The sequence below is a fragment of the Pinus tabuliformis genome, chromosome 2_2, assembly GCF_031772625.1.
Source record: "Pinus tabuliformis cultivar Carrire ecotype Pingquan chromosome 2_2, CPIR1, whole genome shotgun sequence".
Lineage (NCBI taxonomy): Eukaryota > Viridiplantae > Streptophyta > Pinopsida > Pinales > Pinaceae > Pinus > Pinus tabuliformis.
In genome coordinates, this window is record NC_142300.1 from 474,068,508 (window position 1) to 474,091,869 (window position 23,362).

Here is a 23,362-nt window from a genome sequence, read left to right on the forward strand (position 1 = left end):
TTTATTATATAAAATTAAAATTAAAGACAATTTAGTTTGAAAATTATAATGATATGATCATTATAATTTTTATAGCTAATCTTTAACCGTACCCTAATCATTACCTTTTATGAGTGGCCGACAAATTATTTGAAAGGAATCAATTTGGCTCCACGCATTAATCTTACATTACTGAATCATAAAAAATATACCAATAACATTGATTCAAAAGTACGTGGGTTTTCTATTGTTGTGATTATGAGAAAGGTATTTTTCATTTCCGAGCGGGTCACATGAATACCAAATTTCCTACATTGCTCTCATGTAACTACCTTAAATATACAAATTTCCCAAATTTCCCAGTAGGCCGGAACATTTCCATAACAATCAGGATCATAATCATAAAGGACATAAGAATGGAAGCAGAAAATTTATGACAAGGTAAAAAGCATGAAGTGGGATCAATAGAAGATCGGGATTCATCTCTATTATTGATGGGTATGGATGGAAATTTTCCTCAGCATCGCGGAAAATCTTTGGAAGGTGACTATAGACTCAAAAGAGCGTCAGGTCCATTACTAACCACAAACACCATGGCCAACCCCCATTTTATGTGCATGTCCAAGTGGCAGTGCATCACCCAAGCACCTGCATTAATAAGTAATGATCGCCATAATTACCATGACTATGCACAAAGTATCATCCAATTCAGAGTAAGAGACGACACAGAAGGAAAATGGAATGCTGTGAAATAAATACTCACCAGGATTGTTAGCCACAAATCTTATTGCAGCCCAGCCATTAACTAGAATGTTTATAGTGTTCTGCATAGGAGGATCCACCAGGTTGAACTTCTGAAGATCAGTTTGTGGATTATAATTACCAAATCCTGATCCCACTATGTAGAAGTCATAACCATGGAGATGAATAGGATGGCTTTCACCCGCAAATATATTTGTTCCTTGAAGAATTACTTGCACCATTGTGTTATAATTAAGAACTTTCACTCTTGTACCTTTCACAGGGGACCACAAACCTCTGCTTATAGTCAGTGTGGTGTAATCAAATCGCATAGAAGGGTTATCCGGGAAGTCTCTAGAGAATACTCCTTTCATGCCAAAATGTTGAGCTTGAAGAATTGACGAAGTTGTTGGCAGGACAAATGATATGTTTTTCATACTTGCTGCAAATCTTGATCCATTGGGACCTCCACAAGACTGCCCCAGGGATTTGATCAACCCTAATCCTATGGTGTAGAAGAGATTCTCGTTGACCTCCTGAGGAACGAAGACGGGGTGATCTTGTGAGGCCAAGCTTCTGAGACCATTGGCGAAGCTAGTGGCACTCTTGGTGTTGTTATAGAATGGAAGATTTGGCATGATTGGAGTTGATTTATTAGAGCTCCCCTCATATTCTAAGATGGCAGTGGTAGTGGTGTTATCAAATGGAACCCCTTGTCCGCTGGAATAAGCTCGAGCAGTCATATAGTATCTACCTGTAGCCTGATTGGCAGTTATAAGTACATCTGTTGTCTGGCTAGGGCCGAGCATCAAAACATTCGTCTTAAGAGGTTTTGTATACAAAGCATCCACCGCAACAATGGTCATCGTGTGGTTAGCTACCGAGAAGAACAGGTCACTATTGAGAGCAGCATTGATGACACGCAGAAGATTAGTTTCCCCATCTTTTACTGAGACACTGAAGGTATCTATATCCATGATTTGCAATTGATCATTTGCCAGCTGAATAGATTCAATCTATTTGATATGCGTTAATGTAGGAAGAAATGTACCTGAAGTAGAACATTTGTATAGGTCGCCTGGTTGTCCATTCATAGTAAATGCATCTGAAATGTTGGGGGCAGCTCCTATTCGGGTTGCTTGATTCACAACATCAATAACATTCCCATTCCACCATTCTCCTGTGAATTCAAACAGGGTCAAACATTTCAATCGCATTAGAATTTACATTGAAATCACGCTCCCAATTATATTTCTAACCAAAGAGCATAACAAATTGAATAGCTATAGCATACCTAGAAGAATGGGAATTTGGCGATGTGGCCTTGTAAATTTAAAGGGATAACTGCTTCCGAGCCTAGGCAAGATGATCAATGCTCCATACATAGTAGCTCGAAGCCAAGAGCTGTGCACATGCCACTAGAGAGTTCCTCCCGAACCAGTGATGGTGAATTTGTATGTGTAACTTCACCCTGGCTGAATGGGGCATTGTGTTATAAATTCAGGTCCAACAGACCACCCTGTGTGAAATTGGCACACTCCATGCCTGTAAATATGAGCATAAACAAATTATTCCTTTTAACATGCAAAACCAGACATACATGATGCTCTTCCGTTTAACAAGACTTAAAAATGCATTCGCATCAATATGCAGTACTACTCGGTGGGTTAGAGACGTGATGTACCAGTGAATGGTAGTGTTATATTGCACCTGGTTGTGCACTTTGATTTTAAGTTTGTCTCCATTTCTCACATGCAGCGTTGGACCTGGGAACTATCCATTCATAGTGATGATATTGTGTTGTCCCACATAGCCTTTTCACAGGTGTAGGTCGAAGCTGAATTTTCCGATTAACCAGCCACAAAAATCATTACATTAATAAGTGATGAGTTGATTAGATACTTGGGTATTACTCATACACAGTCAATGGGCGGAGGCAATTACTAAATTTTTCCCAGAGAAATTACCGCAATTCATGGAGAAGAATTTATGATACATCCATCTTAGTGACAGAGATATGAAGTGCACAAAGCACTTAGAATACCAGAAATTAGGATTTTCACGCTAATGTTCATTCTATCTTAATAAATAGTGCTTTCCTATTATTTCTATGCATGTATCCACCAAAAAAATTATGTAAAAAAAAGCTAATGCACCCAGGATGCTTCATCTAAATCTATATATTTATTTTTCGTATATAAATACATATTTTTCTAACACCTAATGGATTAAAGCAAAGACTTAAAATTCCAAGGAAGCAATATCTCCCAGCTCATTATAACACCTTTTTTCAAGCAAACTCTAACATACATTTTAAATGGGAATATTGAAAGATGAGAAGATGTACAACGAATATATGTTTGTGTAGCTTCGCCGAGGCCATAACAGTCAGCCAGGTTAGCAACGTTCAAAATTGAACCCTTCCTAGAAGGGCTAAAAAAAATTTACACTTCTAAAAAAATTTAAAATAACAAAATCACTCATCAATTACAAAGTTTAGATTAAATTTTTAAATTTCAAAAAAATAGAAGCACATAAATCACTTTGACTAGTAATAGTTTCGTAGAAGAGACTAGTCAAAGTCCAAATGACCTCATACAATTTAATAGTTATGTCATGATTTGGGGATGTTTCCTTGAGGCCCCCAACTTACGCCAACATGATGCAACTTGCAAAAGTAGGACATGCAACAGTCATGGTACTATTACACCTAGCACAGTGTCGAAATATGGCAACAAGAATATTCCAATTTAATTTGTCCTTGAAGTAAATTGTGAATTAAAATCTAATTTAGTCTTAACAACTACTTGGAAATAATTAATTAATTAATTTTAAATTAATTAATTGGAGAAATTCAACTTAGAAGTTTTTCTGAAGTCATGCAAGAGTTATCCCTTAACTTAAGGAGATAAGATTGAGTTATATTTGAGTTGTAATTAGTTAACACAGTTTACTGAGTTAAGTCTAGTTAAATTAGTTCCAAACTGTTTGAAGAACTAATAGTGAGTTAACAATCAGTTGATGCATGCATGCACTCAACTAGTGCTACTCCAGCTAACTGAATATTCCCTCATCAGAAACTCATGCCTATCTATTCTGAAAAAGACCCTGTTGAGATTAAAGTCAAGGACAATGTACTATCAGTTGCATGTGTTTTCTCATGGAGAAAACTCATGCATGCAATCAAGGATTTATCCTTGAGGATTGTGCAGTTTTGAGGATAGGGTTTTCCACCTGGTAACAGGGAATCATCCACAAGGAACAACGCAAGGAAATGGGAGCTTGGAGGGCAAAGAGGAAGGCTAGAGAGAAGCCAAGATTGCCCGTGAGCATCTGTGAGGATTGTACTGAGAGCTAGCTAGTTGTGAGAGCTAAGGCTTTGTATAATTCCTATGTATTTCCACCATGTATGATAATACAATAGTGTGGGATGTTTAGCTCAGGCTTTTCCCAAAAGTATTTTCATTTGTATTTTTCCATTGATTCTTCTTCTTCTGGTTATATTGTTCAGCTCAATCTTTAAGCTTCCGCAAATTGATAGTAGAAGTAGGTTATAGTGTTCTGACTTGATTTATATTGCTTTATCGAGTTAAACCACACATATTTTCTACATGGTATCAGAGCTAGATTTGTAGAAATTTTCTACATGGTATAAGAGGTGGATTTATAGAAATTTTCGACATGGTATTAGAGTTGTGAATGGTATACTGAGAAGAGAATTCAAAGTTTGAAGTTCAGGGTTGCAGGTGCAAATCGAATTCATATCATACTTCAAGCTTGGCCAATGGTGTTCTATGGCTTGAGAATCGAGTATGCCTTGGAAGGTAGGTCGAATTACATAGCATGGAAAGATAGAATGAAGGCTATATTAGAAGACAGTGGCTTGAAGGAATTAATTGATCAAGAAATCCCAAAGCCAGCTTCAACTAATGCACAAGAGTTAGCTGAGTGGAAGATGTGTGTGGCGAAGGTGAGACAGATCATCCTTGAGGGAGTTCGATACCATATTGTCTCGAGTCTCCATGGGAAGGATACTCCATTTTCAATGTGGAAGACAATGAAGGAACTCTACCAGAATAGTAGCGACCAGAGGAAATTGGTGCTCAAGGATAAACTTCGAAGAATCAAGATGGAGAAGGGCGATACTATCTCCACATATCTGAACAAGTTCACCACCTGCAGAGATGAGCTTGGCAGTGTGGGAATAACTACTATTGATGATGATATGGTGAGTATCGTTCTCCTTGGCCTTCTAAAGAGTTGGAATAGCTACCAAGACTCTATGAATGGAAGGTAGAAACTGCTAGATTGGGAATGTCTGTGGTCGCATCTTATGCAAGACGAGATCAGGAGGAGCACATGAGATGGTTCTTCATCCAAGAATGATGAGGAAGAAAATATGGCCTTAGCAAGTAAGGCAAGGAAAGGGAAGGGGAAGGCTTCCCATTTCAAATCGAATTCTTCTCATGGAGGGAATAAGGGTGACATGTCTAAAGTAAGATGCTTTAATTGTCACAAGATGGGAAATTATGTGACTAATTGCCCATCGAATAAGTCTAAGAAGGGATCTTTGGAAGGATCAAAAGGTGAGGAATTATCCTCTTAGTTCAAAATGGACTTTACCCTCATCACATGCATGGTGTCATCGATGATGGGTTGTGTCTGGAATCTTGACAGTGGAGCCTCATATCACTTGACCGGTGATAAAAATTTATTCAGTGCCTTGGAGGAGAAAGACCTCAAGATGCGCATAGAGATGGGTGACAATGGAAGGTATAGTGTTACAAGAGTGGCCACGGTTTCTTTTCAGAGGGAGCATGGAGCTCCTCTCACCTTGGCAGATGTGATGTATGTGCCTGGACTGAAGAAGAACTTGGTATTGGTCGTGATGTTGGAGGACAAAGGCTACAATGTTGTCTTCAATAAAGGAAACGCGTTCCTAAGACACATAGCCATGGGTCAGACAAGGAGGATAGGGATTCGAGTGAAGAATCTTTATAAACTAGAGGTAGATGATTGTGCAGCATTGAGTACGAAAGCAGAATTGGTGCAAAGACAAGACATTGGTGAGTTGTGACATAGGCGGTTGGGCCATTTGCATCATGGGGCTTTGAAGATAATGCAACAGATATCTACTGGACTTCCCAAAGGTAAACTTGAGCATTTTGACACATGCAAAGGTTGTACCTTGGGAAAGTACACCAAGTCTTCCTTTCATGATCGAGACAGTCAAGCAGAGGCTATCTTAGAGCAAGTTCATACTGATTTGTGTGGACCATTCTCGATGGAATCCACAACGAAGCAAAGGTATTATGTGATTTTCATTGATGACTATTCTCGTAAATGATGGATTTATTTCATGCAGAAGAAGGACCAAACCTTCACAAAGTTTTGTGAGTTCAAAGCTTTGGTCGAGAAAGATTCAAGGAAGAAGATCAAGGCCTTGAGAAGCGACAACGATGGAGAATATGTCTCTCAAGAGTTTAAGGACTTCTGTGCAATGGAAGGAATTAAACGAGAGTTGACAAAACCTCATAACGCACAGCAGAATGGGGTGGCCAAGAGGAAGAATAGAACTATTGTAGGGGCAACACAGGCAATGCTGCATGACAAAGGCCTACCACTTCACTTGTGGGCTAAGGCATGCAACACATCAGTCTATTTGCAGAATAGAAGCCCACATCACATACTTGGGATGAAGACACCAGAGGAAGATTTCTCTTGTAAGAGACTAGATGTGGGTCACTTCAGGATATTTGGCTCATCGGTATATTACCATGTGACAAAGGATGCATGGAAGAAGCTTGAGCCGATAGTAGAGTTGGGGATATTTTTGGGGTACACTGGTACACCTCACAACTATCGGGTGTACTTTCCTACCAGTCGAAGGACAATGGTTCGCAGAGATCTCAAGTTTGATGAGCAGAAGGCCATGCGAGTTTCCCTTGAGAGGGAGCTCCAACTATAGGCTATGGAGGAACTGTTGGTTCCTAAGGAGGAGGAGCTTCAGACTTATGCAAAGCAGCTGCATGCAAAGGTTCCAGGACTGGAGACGTCCACTCAAGCATAGTCTTCCAGAGATGGACAGAGGCACACAAGAGAGGCTGACAGATTGTTGGAGGATGTGAGAGAGAATGTGGGAGCACCATCTTCTCAGCGTAGATAGAGGAGGTCACCTGAGAGGTACACTGGATACATGGCCCTTGCTGGGGAATGTGTTGAGAGTGAGCCATCTTCCTTTGAGGAAGCAGTGCAGCAGCCGATTTGGGTTGATGTTATGGTGGAGGAGTATGACTCCATAGTTCGTAACAGTGTTTGGGACATGGATTCGAGACTAGAGAACAAGTCAGTTGTGAGTTCCCGTTGGCTTTACAAGGTAAAGAAAGCTGCTGATGCTAGTGTGGAGAAGAATAAGGCAAGATTTGTTGCCTGTGGCTTTTCACAAGTTGAGGGGATTGACTATGATGAGACTTTTTCTCTTGTCGCAAGGTACTCATCTATCATATCTATGTTGGCACTATCAGCACAGATGGGTTGGAAGATCCATCAAATGGATGTGAAAATTGCATTCCTCAACGGCCAGATTGAGGAAGAGGTGTACATAGAGCAGCTAGAAGGTTTTGAGACCTTTGATCATGAGTCGCATGTGTGCTGACTCAAGAGAGCATTGTACGGGCTGAAGCAAGCACCTCGTGCTTGGTACACCAGGATAGACAACTACTTCACTGGGTTGGGCTTCACAAAGAGTGAAGCGGATGCAAACTTGTACCACATTGTGGTGAAAGGTAAGCTGTTGATCATCGTACTTTATGTTGATGATCTCATATTGACTGGTGATGATCAGTTGATCATGTCTTGCAAGGAGGACCTTGCAAGAGAATTCGAGATGAAAGACATGGGTCTCATGCATTACTTCCTTGGCATGGAAGTGTGGCAAAAGGATGGGGAGTTGTTTGTGTCTTAGGGAAATTATGCCAACGAGATACTCAGGAGATTCCACATAGAGAAGTGGAAGCCCATGCAAACTCCTCTTGTTGGTAACCGGAGGAAGGAGGATGCTACTTCAGGGGAAGTAGTGGAAGCTACTATGTATAGGTAGCTTGTGGGTTCACTGATGTACTTAGTGAACACACAACCAAATTTGTGCTATGTAGTGAACTAGTTGAGTCAAGCGATGGTTAAGCCTACCAAGATGTTTTGGAAGGTGGCAAAGCAAGTATTGAGATACGTCAGAGGCACATCTCAGTATGGATTATGGTACAGACGAATAGAGGGAATGAAGCTACAAGGCTTCCCTGATGAAAATTGGGCAGGGAGTCCATCAGATCAGAAGAGCACATCAGGAGGGATTTTCAACCTTGGGTCAACGACAATTTCTTGGTACAGCAGGAAACAAAGGTTGGTTGCACTCAGCTCGGCAAAGGCAGAATACATGGCTGTAAGTTAGGAAGCATGTGAGGCCATCTGGATGTGGAAAATCATAGTTGGTTTGTTTGATCAGAGGATGGATCCAACTGTGATCTATTGTGATGATCAGAGTTGTATCAAACTCCTTGAGAATCCAGTATTCCATGATATCTCCAAGCACATCGACATTCAGTGTCATCATCTCAGATACTGTGTAGCGAAGAGGATCATGTTGCTGCAATAAATTTTGACAGAGGAGAAATATGCTGACATTTTGACATAGGCATTGTCAAAGTGTAAATTCGAGTTCCATAGAGACAGGACTAGGGTGGTAGATAATCCCTTTCTTATTGAGAGGGAGTGTTGAAATATGGCAACAAGAATATTCCAATTTAATTTTTCCTTGAATTAAATTGTGAATTAAAATCGAATTTAGTCTTAATAGCTACTTGGAAATAATTAACTAATTTAAATTAAATTAATTAGTTGGAGAAATTAAGATTAGAAGTATTTCTGAAGTCATGCAAGAGTTATCCCTTAAATTAAGGAGATAAGATTGAGTTATATTTGAGTTGTAATTAGCTAACTCAGTTTACTAAGTTAAGTCTAGTTAAATTAGTTCCAAACTATTTGAGGAACTAATAGTGAGTTAACAGTTAGTTGATGCATGCATGCACTCAACTAGTGCTACTTTAGTTAACTGAATATTCCCTCATTAGAAACTCATGCATGTCTATTCTGAAAAAGACCTTGTTGAGAATAAAGTCAAGGACAATGTACTATTAGTTACATGTGTTTTCTCATGGAGAAAACTCATGCATGTAGTCAATGATTTATCCTTGAGGATTGCGCAGTTTTGAAGAGAGGGTTTTCGACTTGGTAACAGGGAATCATCCACAAGGAACAACGCAAGGAAATAGGAGCTTTTAGGGAAGAGAGGAAGGTTGGAAAGGAGCCAAGATTTCCTGTGAGCATTTGTGAGGATTGTACTGAGAGCTGGATAGCTATGAGAGCTAAGGCTTTGTATAATTCCTTAGTATTTCCACCATGTATGATAATACAAAAGTGTGGGGTTTTTAGCCGAGGCTTTCCCCAAAAGTATTTTCATGTGTATTGTTCCATCGATTCTTCTTCTTCTGGTTATATTGTTCAACTCAAACTTTAAGCTTCTGCAAATTGATAGTAGAAGTAAGTTATAATGTTCTGCTTTGATTTATATTGCATTATCAGGTTAACCTACAGAGATTTTCTAGACACAGGGCGACATAGCAAATTGAATAACCATTCAACAACTATGCACATGCTCGTGCTCCTCTATGATTATCCTCGAGCACACTTTCCCTGCATCCATTTTTTCCATTTCCATTTGAATTGGAACCCATCATTGTTATAGACATATTTTGGCACTGCAACCCCAATCACATATGTCCATAAACCAAGGGCTTCTAAGTCCCTAAAAGTGTTGTTTCATACCCTAAAGGAGCAAGGTCAGCTGATTACATCATCTCCCAGAAGTTCTCCATGAAAAGCTACTCAGAACTGGTCAAAGCAGGACCATACAGACTGCCCAGTGCTAAAGGTGTGATGCATCTCACCTGCCACATGCAAAAAGTGTGATGCATACTAGAAAGCCCTTCTATAGGGTGCGATGAGTGAGAGCAGACAAATGGCACAAGCAATTTGCTAGGTGGAAACCCAGAGAATATTCTAGAAACTGCTCATTTGACACTTGCCTCTCTGAGTTCGCCCAGGGATGAGTAAGAGATCTAAAATCTCCATGTGGAACCAGGAACTATCAAAGAGATGACACTAATCAAAATCCCAAAAGCTGACTCACCCCCCTGCAACTATCTATAAATGGATCCCTCATCCAAGAGATCCAAAGGTTGTAATTTGGTAATTTGCACAGAGGTGCTGCTAGTTTCTCTTTGAAGACATTGTTGGGTGATCTTGCTTTGTGTGAGGTGAAGAGGGCTTTCAAGCTAGGAGGATGGCATTGGGTCAGACCAAGTGGTTGTAATACTTTCTTCTACGACTTTTACTAATAAAGCTATTTGAGTTTTCCTCCATATTCTTATGTATCTCTGAATATTGTGTTGATATATGCATTTGTATAGTCAAGATATATCTGATCCTATATTGTCTACAGTGAAAGATCTCTATGCTTTGATGGTATTATGCTGCTGTGAATCTACAGGTGCTCTTTAAAGCAGGACAGGTAAGGAAGCAGTGACGAGATTCTATCAAAGGGGAAAGGAAACAAGCAAGGAGCCAAATGGAATGCTGAGGTTGGTACTCTCTGCTTCTTTCTCATGTTTCTCTCGTAAAGGAAAAACAAGTGACTTTAATCTGTTTGTTTCTAAGATAGCTACCTGTCTTAGTGGGACTAGTAGCTCTGAATAGACACTAGATTTCCTGATAACAAAATGGAAACTCCACTGGGGAGCGATTAGTTTGATTGCTTGTCTCTATTTTTTTGATTCATAAACCACAGATGGAGCTTGAAGTCAAGATAGCTAGCCTTCGAACTGCGTTTGCTATACAAGTGCAAAGTGGATCAACGTTGCTTCAATCAATCTACGGGTTTGTTTATGAACTGAACAATTGACTTGCAAACATCCTAATTTCCCTAGAGGTAGCTTGAGTAACCTCATTAGATCAGCCCTATACTTTGTAGTTACTGACTATCATTTGCTCGGCGTAAATCCCTAAACTAAACTGCAAATCGTGACCAAAAACCAAGTTAAAGTATCGTTCCTTGACCATTTCACCCTCTCCTTTAGGAAATCTAGATGCATCGCACCTCCCATGTGCAGTAGGTGGGATGCATCCCTGTTTCCCTGTGTTACAGGTGCGACGATTAGACAAGACTAGATCTGCCTCCAGATTTTGGTTTTTTCTTCACTCTCTTCAGTTTTATTCAGGAGTTTTGTTGTCTGTGATAAGTAGACAACTGTTGAAACCCCCTTCTTTGCATCATCCAACCTCTATTGTACAAAGAATTTTGAATGTTTTTATGTATTGTGCACCATTTACAGTTCTCTTTTACAAAATAGTAACTTAATCGAACTGTCGTCTTTTGATTTGGAAGTGTCACAAGTGTCGTTTTCAGTCAAAGAAAAGAATACTTCTCATTTTGATGGTCGATTACATTGTTACTATTGTATTTGATCTGAATTTATAAGTATTTCAAGTGTCAAAAGTAGTTTTCAATTCAAAATCGCAATGTGTCGTCTTGCCTTCCTGTCGTTTTTTGAAAAGAAAATTGTTAGTACTGTCGCTTTGAAAGAAGAAATAATTCAGATTTGTATTTAGCATTCTTTTTTGTCATTCACACATTAAGAAAGCGGAAAACAAATACATGCACGTGCATTTTCATTTAGACTGCTTGTTGATTTTGATTTAGGACAATGCATCTAGTGTGTGCTCTCTGCTCTATGTTGAAAGGATTTCATTTCTCTTTCCTTAGTAGCTAGGATTTTCATTGCAAAAAGAAGATTAAACGATTGTTTATCATCTTAGATTGCATTTTAGGAATTGTATATCTACATCACACGGTGAACCTGAAAGGAAAATTTATTAAGAAAGATCAACTGTAAAATAAATTCAATGAACATAAAAACGCTTTGGAACCTAATGCACAACATCTAGAAGTCTAGGCTAGAGACGTATTCTGGCATCATAAAGCCTGGTAACTGTCACTTTCACCGTAGGTTGGGTGATTCCTCCTCTTTGAGACCACAAGTGCCAGTACGGACTTGTGCTCCCACGTACCGTCGAGTATATATTGGGAGACCACAATAGGCTATATCCTTTATCCTTAGGAAGCCGTGTCTACCACCCTATCGATCGCAATGCACTAAAAACATCATTCAGGAAGATTGACTGTTGTATCGTAAAAAGTATTATGCAGTTTTGTGATTGGTTTGGTAATCCCTTTGTCTAGATTCCTAGAGTAGTCTCTTTCGTTCCTTTTCAGACTCCTTAAAGGAAAAGGTCCATTTGAGCACTTGTCACTTCAGGCTCATTAAAAATCGAAGGCGACTAGAGTCATCTTTAGCTTTTTCTCGACTCTTAAAAAGTGAAAAAGCAAGTTGTGTCAAAGTGTCTAAAATTTATTTTAATCGGAATAACGTCACTGTTCCCTCGTTGGTATTAGGTTGAGAAAATGGAGTCCACCAACCAAGGATTTCCCCTTGGGGGAAGTCCTAGTCCTTTCTCCTCTTGGGGAGATGTTGGTGCACCTCATATGGCCACATTGTCCCTTCCAGGACTGACAATTGGCCTGCCGGTATGGCTTTTCTCGACCTCTATCATTCAAAGCACCGTGATTCCTGAACAATCGAATTAACAACTACATGATACCAGAGTTCCCCCCCAACCTTCTACTTCCTTTGTCTCTCCCTCTCTTTCTTCCTCTTCGCTTGGTAAAGATAGTAAAATTAAAAACCAAGTAACTAAGAGGAAGAAGAAGGGGAAGGAGAAGAAGAAGAAGGAGCCAATGGCAAAAAGGGGCAACCGTGCATCGTTTAGCAAAAATCCACACACTGCACTGTCCAAACCTAAATCTCCATGTGTCATCTGCAAAGGAGACCACTATAACCGAGATTGTCCTTGCATCCCACGGATCCTAAGGGATTGATCTCCCCGATTGCACAATCTAGTGTCATCAACCTCTTACGATCATGTTGAAAGTACACCATCAACTAGTGAAAGCGAAGTCACCGGACAGAAAGGAAAATCTAAATTTCCTTGTAGACTGTGTGAAGGCGATCATGCCCTCCACCATTGTCCCTTCCTGGATGAAGCTAAAAGAGTCTTGGATAATCGTCCTGTATCACCGTAGCGACTCCCTCCTGGGTACAAGAAACTCTTGCCGAATCCATTGCTAGTTGAAAATCTGACTGACCCACCATTGGAGTCGGTCGAATCACCTATCATTGAAGATAAACCCTCTGAGTCCACATCGGACCAAAGTCAACAGGTCGAGATGGCAGTCAACCCCATCTTGACTTCAAAAGATTTACCTTCAAATGATACAGTCACCGAAGAGAATGAGAACAACACCATTCAAATTGTTTTCGTAAACACAGACTCAGATGGACATGGGGGCAATCTATCCATTCCTTTACCGCAGGAAGGAAATTCGTCAGAGTTGTATCCAGCCATTTATTCGGTCCCACCTCCAAGCAACCTAGTCGTTTCCTTCGATTGGAATCTACTAGGCAGACCCCATTTACCGTCTAATGTACCATTTCGAATCATAGTGCAAACTTACAAAATGGTCATGGCTGGTACCATCATAGATGAAGGGGCTTCTATGAGTATCCTTTCCTCGACTACTTGGAAAGCGCTTGGTTCACCATCACTTTTGCCTGAGATGCAAAATCTGACAGCTTTCGATAAAGGAACCAATCGGCTGTTAGAGATCCTTCCAAGTTTGCCTATAACTTTGAGAAGGAAAACCGTTTATCTGAACGCAATGGTAGTCCAAGGACCTTTATATTACAATCTACTCCTTGGGCGCGACTACATTTATAGCATGGGATCCATCATCTCCTCACTCTTTCGAGTAATGTGTTTTCCGCATGAAGGCAGAGTGGTCCAGCTCATAGACCATCTTTCATTCCCTAGTTCACACATAGCTAATAGTCGAATTCCATCCCTAACAAGTCTTTTTTCACAAGGAATGTCTCATCAATCTCCAGTCCATCCACCTGATGAGCGCGAGTGATTCGATGTTCAAGACTGAAACCCAGGGGGCATGCACCGTGGTCTGCTTCGGCAGGGAAACTTCAGGTATAGGGTAGGTTTTCGCAGAGGATATATGACTGGTCTGACACACCCATCCATTTAGGAAAATGGGATTAGACTGGAATAAAATACCTTTGTTAGAGGGTAGGCATTTCCCGATAGAACAAATGTTTTGTCTGCAAATTAAAGGGTAACCTGGAAAGGTAGGCCTTTCCTGATAGAACAAGTGTTTGTCTACAAATTGAGGGGTAACTTGGGAAACTCTACTTCGCTATACCTGGGGGCATGCAAAATTTTTGTGTGAAAGTGAAAAGCAACCATTTATTTTCTTAGTTTGTAGGTTCTTAACCCTTTAAACTCGTAGGATTGGTCGTTCCTAGCTTACATAATGAAAGGAGTCGGAGCATAATTTCGAATTGTGCAAGCTCCCTAAAAAATGAACCTATCGATGAGATATCCTTATTATACAACTGGCACGAGCAGTTTTACATGAAGTTCAAGCTCGTTAAAAATTAAACCCAGCAATGAGCATATGTTCCACCAGAGTTTAAGCTCATTAAAAAATGAACCCCCCTCCGGTAAATAACCATTGTGAATGCATTATCATCAACTTTTGAGCCTTGGTCGTGTTCTTACCATCACCTCCACTCCATTGTTGCTGATCATTCGCCTCCATTTGATTGTTTACCCCTTTTGAGGAACAACTGTGATGAGTGATCCTATTAGCCACCTTTTTACACTACCGTGATTCCAAAGTTCCAAACCTTACCTAGAACCAGCTGCTATCTAAAAACATCCCTCATTCCTCAAAAAACGAGTCTCCTTTAAGCTCTTTTCATCTGACTCATAAAATATGAAAAGATTGCTGAGCGATTGGCCTCTCTAGCTCGTTAAAGTGATTGGAAGTGCTATCCCTCTAGATTTTAATATTTTTTGACCTGAGGGATTATTACACAAAAAGATCGAGCATTTGTCTTGTTCGGCTCATTAAAACTATCGAAAAGTCATCCCTTTTGTATTGTTTTATACTTTTTTCAGACTTAAGGGATTATGTTACGAAAAAGGAATATTGGAGTCTTCTTTTCGTCTCTTTTTAGACTCTCTAAAATTGAAAAGAACTGAGTTATCCTTGTCATTAAACTCGTTAAAACAATAGCGACAAACTTGTCCATTTAGACAAGAGTGAGTTTCACTGTTGCTAGGCTCGTTAAAACATAGCAACGGGTTTGCCTGAAGGGAAAATTATAGAACAAGCATATGTTGTCCTCCTCAAGCTTGACAAAAGTAAATAGGTACTGGTCAGAAATGACTAGGGAAAATTGGGAAGAAAACTTGAAGAAACTTTATTGGTAGCAAGTCGCTCTTGAACATGACACTTTCACTCCATCACCATGATTGAGTCGGGTTGGGTTATTCCGTTCACCGGTCATATCACCATTGGTCCACCGTACCATCCACTTTTGGGGTTAATGCTACCAATCCATTTTAGTGTCGCTGATATGTTCAAGAGAAGTCGCTCAGAGAATTCACCAACCCAGCTTGTGTCTCATCCACTACAATACCTTCACGCTTCATTCTTTCATGACCGCCACCCTGAACCTTGTATCATTAGATCGTTTTCACCTCTACAAAATCATTTGCTCCATTCTGTGTCATAGATGTGGGATCCATTAATGCCCTCCTATGATGATTCACTTCTTGTCGACATCAACTCATTATCCAAGAAGCTGACCTAGGGACAACCCTTCCAGTACTTTGAAGCTTGCATGCCTCAATGGCAAGTTTCTCACTTCCAGCAATAGTTTTACACTAATGGCCTTCGACCGAAAGATTTTGGTGGTGTTCGACATCAACTCATGTATTCGCACCACATGAATTGTACTGCAATACCTTGAGCGTCATCATCATCATCGATGATTCCTCTCGCTTCTGTTAACAACTTACATCATTGGCTAGTAATCAGGCAATTTCCTTCCATGTTCGGCATCCGAACATCTTTTCACATGGACCGACTTGTACTTTCGGGTGAAGATTGAACAAGTTTTGTAGACCCCAGATCTAGTTTCATCTATCCGGGCTGTGATATAATCAGGATAATAAAGACATCAAATGTACATCATTGCTATGCAGATAATCATCCAAACTAAGGGATGATGGCTCTACCAGAATCATCAGTCTGCACACAGATGGTTGTCTGACCTATGTACATGAAAATGAATTTATCAAGATGAACATGGGAATGCCCGCCTCAGCTAGATCATGAAAATATTATGAAGATAATGTATTGTATTGTGTCTTATTACAGGTCACCTTCCAATGCGAAAAACCTTGGATCCTCATTATAAAGCATTTCACCCGACATCAAGAGATTTACGACCTCATGCTTTAGGGGGCAACTGTTATAGACATATTTGGGCACTGCAACCCCAATCACATATGTCCATAAACCAAGGGCTTCTAAGTCCCTAAAAGTGTTGTTTCATACCCTAAAGGAGCAATGACAGCTGATTACATCATCTTCCAGAAGTTCTCCATGAAAAGTTACTCAGAACTGGTCAAAGCAGGACCATACGGACTTCCCAGTGCTAAAGGTGCGATGCATTGCACCTGCCACATGCAAAAAGTGTGATGCATACTGGAAAGCCCTTCTATAGGGTGCGATGAGTGAGAGCAGACAAATGGCACAAGCCGTTTGCTAGGTGGAAACCCAGAGAATCTTCTAGAAACTGCTCATTTGACACTTACCTCTCCGAGTTCGCCTGGGGATGAGTAAGAGATCTAAAATCTCCATGTGGAACCAAGAACTATCAGAGAGATGACACTAATCAAAACCCCAGAAGCTGAGTCACCCCCCTACAAATATCTATAAATGGATCTCTCATCCAAGAGATCCAAAGGTTGGAATTTGGTAATTTGCAAAGAGGCGCTGTTGGATTCTCTTTGAAGACATTGTTGGGTGATCTTGCTTTGTGTGAGGTGAAGAGGTCTTTCAAGCTGGGAGGATGGTGCTGGGTCAGACCAAGTGGTTGTAATCCTCTCTTCTACGACTTTTACTAATAAAGCTATTTGATTTTTCCTCCATATTCTTGTGTATCTCTGAATATTGTGTTGATATATGCATTTCTATGGTCAATATATATCTGATCCTATATTGTTTACAGTGAAAGATCTCTATGCTTTGATGGTATTATGTTGCTGTGAATCTACAGGTACTCTTTGAAGCGGGACAAGTAAAGAAGCAGTGGCGAGATTCTATCAAAGGGGAAAGGAAACAAGCAAGGAGCCAAACGGAAGACTACGGTTGGTACTCTCTGCTTCTTTCTCATCTTTCTCTCGTAAAGGAAAAACAAGTGACTTTAATCTGTTTGTTTCTAAGACAGCTACCCATCTTAGTGGGACTAGCAGCTCTGAATAGACACTAGATTTCCCGATAACAATCATCTACAAAAGGAAAGTTATCATTTGACACTAGACTATAAGGTATTTTTCATTATCCTCCTCATATCTTCATTAACATTTGGTTTTTCATTCTGTGGATTCTTTAATGCAACACTGCTTGAAGTAATGGCAGCCTTCATGGTCACACAATGTATCCTTGGCACCATGGAATCGACACCCCAAGAAATCAACATTGTGGCCAGATACCCTGAATGCAACTGCTTGCCATCCTTCCATTCCACACATGGGTGGTTGAGTTGTTTTCTACATTGTTAATGGTGAAATTTTTTATTGTCATAATTATATGAATCTACCGACTATGAAAAGAATATCTATCGTATATCGAGGGTATTGGATTCCACAACTATAATGCTCTCATTCCAAATCTTGCTTATTTTTCTTCGTTGCTTCAATCCATACAGATTTCTTGTCCAAGTACCATTTTGTTGGCATTATGAGACAAGTGTTGTCCTTGATGGCAAATCACACTGATGACAAATCATAGTGCAGAAGGATAGCAACAAGGAATTGATGATCAGACTACAAGTATGAAGAGAAAATATATATACGTCGGTTCACTATATACCAAGTAGGGTATACACGTAGGTTCACTATATACCTAGTCGCGTATACGCAGGTTCGCTATATACCAAGTAGGGTATACACGTATGTTCACTGTATACCAAGTCGCGTATACGCAGGTTCGCTATATACCAAGTAAGGTATAAACGCAGTTTCATGCACGAAAAAGCGCGTACATGTCAGAAAGCTTATTTTTGGGTCCGTGGTATTTAGACCTATGGTTTTGGTCCGTGGTATTGCACCCATAAGTGTTGATCCCAAGTATTGGGTCGATGGTATTGTTTTATTATGGTTTTGGTCCGTGGTATTGAGCAAGGCCTAAGACTATAAAAGGAGAGGAAGATCATTAGGCAAAGGTATTCAGAAAGTCTTGAATATCTGATGAAGTATGAGATCCAGTATGCAGGTTATGGGTTGATGATGCATTGCTTGATCTGAGCTAAGGAGGGATCTCACCGGTTGATGGAGAACAAGATCTAAGGACAAATCGGGATCAAATGGTTTGAAATGAACTATCTTTATATGGTTGATTATGCTTATTCTAGATCTGCATACTGACGCATGTAATATAAATGTTATGAGTATGACTGATGTCTGGTACAGCTGCAAAGTTATAAGAAAATATTTTTAGATCTGTACGCGGGTTGGCCTTGGAAAAAGTGCATATGTACGCGGGTTTGATTCATCATAGTAGCGTATACCATTTGAGCTATGATGTCTGAAGTTACAGGTGGTTCTGACTATTGATGAGTTCTGATGATTGTTTAATGGTGTTAGTATTCTGCATATCTTGGTTGGATGATTGTGTATTGATGGATGAGAACTAATATGGATCAAGATCATAATGACTCATATTTATGTGATCCGATGGACTAGATCTGGGTGCTAACACATATATTATCCTTGTATATGTAATGATCTGGTTATGTCTGAAGTCAGGAAGTGCAGAGAAGTTATGAATAAGTAATTAATGACATATACGCTGGTTCACCTTGATGAAGTTGCGTATACACGTAGATTGAACACTTCCAAGTAGCGTATGCACTATGAGGCATGTTTTTCATGATACAGTTGGTACTGATTGATTTTGCAGAGTTCTGTGACTGTGTTGATTGACAGGGTTTCATTGTTTCAGTGATTCAGAGATTAATGATGCTAGTAGTGATTGTTTTGAGCTTCAATGATAGTTATGGGTCCAGTATGAAAATTTGATGAAATGTGGCCTTCAGATTATAGTGTTGTGCTTTAGGAGTATCCAGTCTGAAAATGTATGAAACGTGGTACCCGGAGGAGAGAAGATTGTAGGCAGGCGCCTACGTACTAGTATCTTAGCTAGTACAAGAGCAAAGGGGGTTGGAGCTCCCTTCCAGGAGAATCTGGAGAACGAGAGAAGGTTGTATCCTTCTGCAGGTTGTAGCCTGCGTGCTGGTAAAGGACTGCACCAATACATTGTAAAAGAAGTTTCTTAATAAAGGAAGATAGAAATGAATTGCAACAGGTGGTTTTCACCCACATTGGGTTTCCACCTTATATCATGGTGTTCATGTGTGCTTCTTGTTCTGTTTTACTGCTCCTGCTTATTATTCATATGGTTAATGAAGTTTTGATGCACTAACTAAAGATCAACACTTAATGGATTAACTGAATCATAAGTATTTTGGATATACGCTAGTTGCTTTAGACACAGTTGCGTATACACGTGGGTTCCCTTGAATGAAGTAGCGTATATGTATCTAGGTATGGAAATGAAAATTTTTTATTGATCTGATAATACTGATTCACACCCCCCCCCCCCCCCCCCCCCCCCTTCTCAGTATTATTTCCAACAATTGGTATTGGAGCAGGTCCTTTGGTAGAAGCTTGATCGCTTGAAGGAGATCCGAGGAACTATGGGAAATAAGCTTAAGAAGAAAGCACCTAAGAAGAAGAAGACATCTCAGAAGAACTATGACAGTGGGAGAATCGATTGGGGATTAGGAATAAGAAGCTCTTCAGATTCAGAATTAGATTCAGAATCATTTCAGAATGGAGATGAACTATCAGGTATGAATTTGATATCCTCTGGTGTTCCTGCTATCTATCCATTTGGAAAAGATGAAAGTGATAGTGAAACAACTGAATTTGCTCTTATGGGTGAACAAGGAAGATATCAAATAGAGGCAGAATTTAAAAGGCTCTCAGATAAAATCAGAGATCAACAAGATCTACTGAACAAAAGGGAATGTGACTTCAAAGAAGAAGATACCAAACATAAGGCCCAACTGGAGGAAGGAAACAAGGTAAGGAAGTTATTCAAGGACAAATGTCAAAAGTTGCAGGATGAAGTAACATCACTAAGAGATGAAGTCAATGAAAGAAGCACAACCATCAAGAAACTCAGAGATAGATCCAGTTACTATGAAAGTCTTGAAGCCACAAACCGCTCGATAAAGGAAGATATTGAAGAATCAAAGAAGCAGAATAAAGATCTACTCCAAGCTATTGAAAAACAGGTAAACGAAGTTATCAGCTTAAAATCTCAGCTGGAATGTGCCTTCAGAATTCGTCAAATGCAGCAGGATCTGAATGAAGAACAAGAAAAGGAGATTCTCAAACTAAGGAATCAGTTGGAAGAAGGAAGGAAAGCTGAAGAAGACATGAAGAAGCAATGTCTAAAAGAAGAAGAACAACTTCAAGTTGAGGTAAATATCTTGAAAGGTAAATTAGAAGAAAAGGATAAACTGTTGCGATTTCAAGATAGTACTAAAGCCTTGGATGATATTCTTAGTAGTCAAAGGTCTCCTGCTATCAAGACTAGTCTTGGTTTCCATGAATCTGAGGCAAGGAACTCTAAAGAGAAATCTAAAATGATCAACAAGGAGATGAAAGGTCAACCCCATCAACAATCAAGGAAAGAGACTCCTCAAAGAAAATCTTTTACTCCTCCTATGAATAATGTTCAATGTTATGTATGTCATAATCTTGGACATGTTGCAACTAGATGTGGAAGAAGGGTTCAAGACCATCATGCAGAAAGATCATCACATTCAAGGTACTTTAATGGATATTGCTTTGCTTGGAATATGTTTGGTCACAAAGCTGCTGATTGCTACAAGAGAAAAATGAAACATGTAATATGTTATGCATGTAACAAGCTTGGACATATAGCAAAGGAATGCAGGAACAAAGTGCGGACATCACACCAAAAGGAGAAAACAACATCACACTTGAAGATGTGGAAGAAGAAAGAAGTACAGTCAGAAAGAGGCGGCACAGCACAACATACAGACATAACAGAATCAGAGGGAGCTGGAAGTGTAAAACTTCAGTGTCCTGAATCTCATACGCAAGTTCCATAAAGGGAAGTCGCGTATATACACGAGTTGGATACTGCACAGTCGCGTATATGATTATCTGAAGAAATGCAGTAGGGACAGGTTCAGGAAAAGGATTTGTTATGTTTCAGACCATTATTTTCTCTGTTTGATAATGTTTACAGTCTGCTGAGGATGTGTGGAAATGTCTTATTACTTGTAAGATGTTTAGAAGGGTTTGATCCTAACTTGATGATGATGTCTTGATGCTTATTGCTGATATATGCATGATCAGATCTAACAGTAAACAGATGGCTCAGGTTGAGGGGGAGCATATGCCTTTAATAATGCATTGTTGGCATTATGGTTAATAGCCTTGATGATGATGTTTATATGGCTAAATGATATATCTTGCTATGATGTGGTTGTGAGTTGTCTATGATAAAATCTCATATGATTCTTGGGGTTACATAGTAGATGTTCAGATCAGATTTATGGTTGATTCTTTAATGATGCATATATGGTGCTTACATGGTGATCTTCATAAGGATAAGGAGAAGTACAAAGCTTGAATACACATCTTCCTCACTTGATGATGAGTCACTCATATGTTGTTGTCATCATATGTATAAAGATCATACAAGCACTCATGTGGATAAGGATTGTTGCTGTTGATGATATCAAGAAGTTCTGTCAAATGAGCTTGAGCTCAAGATACATAGTGCTGATACATGGATGACTACTCAAAGTCGCTTTGTTGAGACATGATGATGAGTTCTTATCTATATGATGATAGGTTGATACTTACATATGTTGATTGATGCAGATGTTCCCAAGTAATGATACTTGGATCATGTAGAGCTTGATGTTGATGAAAGGGCTATGGTGGTTTCACATATGATATAATGTGAATGATTTCATGATGATGTTTTAAAAGGATAAGTTGACATCTATGTTCAGACATACCTTGTTACAGGACATTTACAGGTTGCTGATATGGAAATGGTTGTACGCGAGTTTCATAAGGACTATCCACGTATATACGCTTGTTTATGTGGATATAGTCGCGTATATGATAATTTGAAGGAAATTAGTGGGTCAAACTCAGAATGAGAAGATTCTGATATGGGTCTGACAGAGACCATCTGGCACAGGTTCAGGGGGAGAAGATAATCTTCCAATGATGCATTGTTGGCATTATCTTAGAAGCTTTTGGTTCACAGTTGTTGTTGGTTTCAGGTGAAACAAAGGCAGAGGGAGAACAAAAGGATCTCTTGGTTGCTGATCTGAATGGTGATTGACAGATGCTGGCGATATCAGTTATTGGTGACTTTCATAAAGTCTTGCTCTAGATATTTCGGTCATATATCTCTTTTGTGATATCTCTTTCATGGTGTCAAGGTGATGTAACAGCCTATATTGGTTTCCCCACTATGCCTGGGATGAAGATGTAATGTTCTTGCTTTATCATGTGTAAACTTTTGATGTATCCCCACTTGGTTGGGTAGATGAGTCAATTCTAGTATATCCCCATGTGGTTGGGAAATGGATGTATGTATTGAGTCTTTTGGTGATAGGAAGGTCTCTTATGATGTATAAGTCATGGTTCTTCTTGAAGAACATCTTTTTGCAGATCTTGCCTTCAGTCAGGAAGAGCATGAACAACACACTTTAGCAGTACAGAGACTTGGCATGTACTCAGAGGGAGCATGGACAGATTGGTACACTTTGGCATATACAAAGGGGGAGCACATTTGGAGATTTCAGCAGGTACTTAGGGGGAGTATGGACAGCAGAATGTTTATCAAGGAAAGAGAATATCTTGGTCCACGCTTTGCCCTTCATGTCAAAGGGGGAGAGTGATTTGGTGTTGTTGCCATCAAGTCCAAAGGGGGAGATTGTTGGCATTATGAGACAAGTGTTGTCCTTAATGGCAAATCACATTGATGACAAATCATAATGCAGAAGGATAGCAGCAAGGAATTGATGATCAAACTACAAGTATGAAGAGAAAATATATATACGTAGGTTCACTACATACCAAGTAGGGTATACACGCAGGTTCACTATATACCAAGTTGTGTATACGCAGGTTCGCTATATACCAAGTAGGGTATACACGTAGGTTCACTATATACCAAGTCGCGTATATGCAGGTTCGCTATATA

General features: G+C 39.7%; 1 pseudogene; it reads right to left on the reverse strand.

Moving 5' to 3' along the window:
* Positions 1-526: 526 nt before the first annotated feature.
* Positions 527-23,362, reverse strand: part of LOC149193395 (laccase-12-like) — a 29,349-nt pseudogene continuing 6,513 nt past the window's right edge.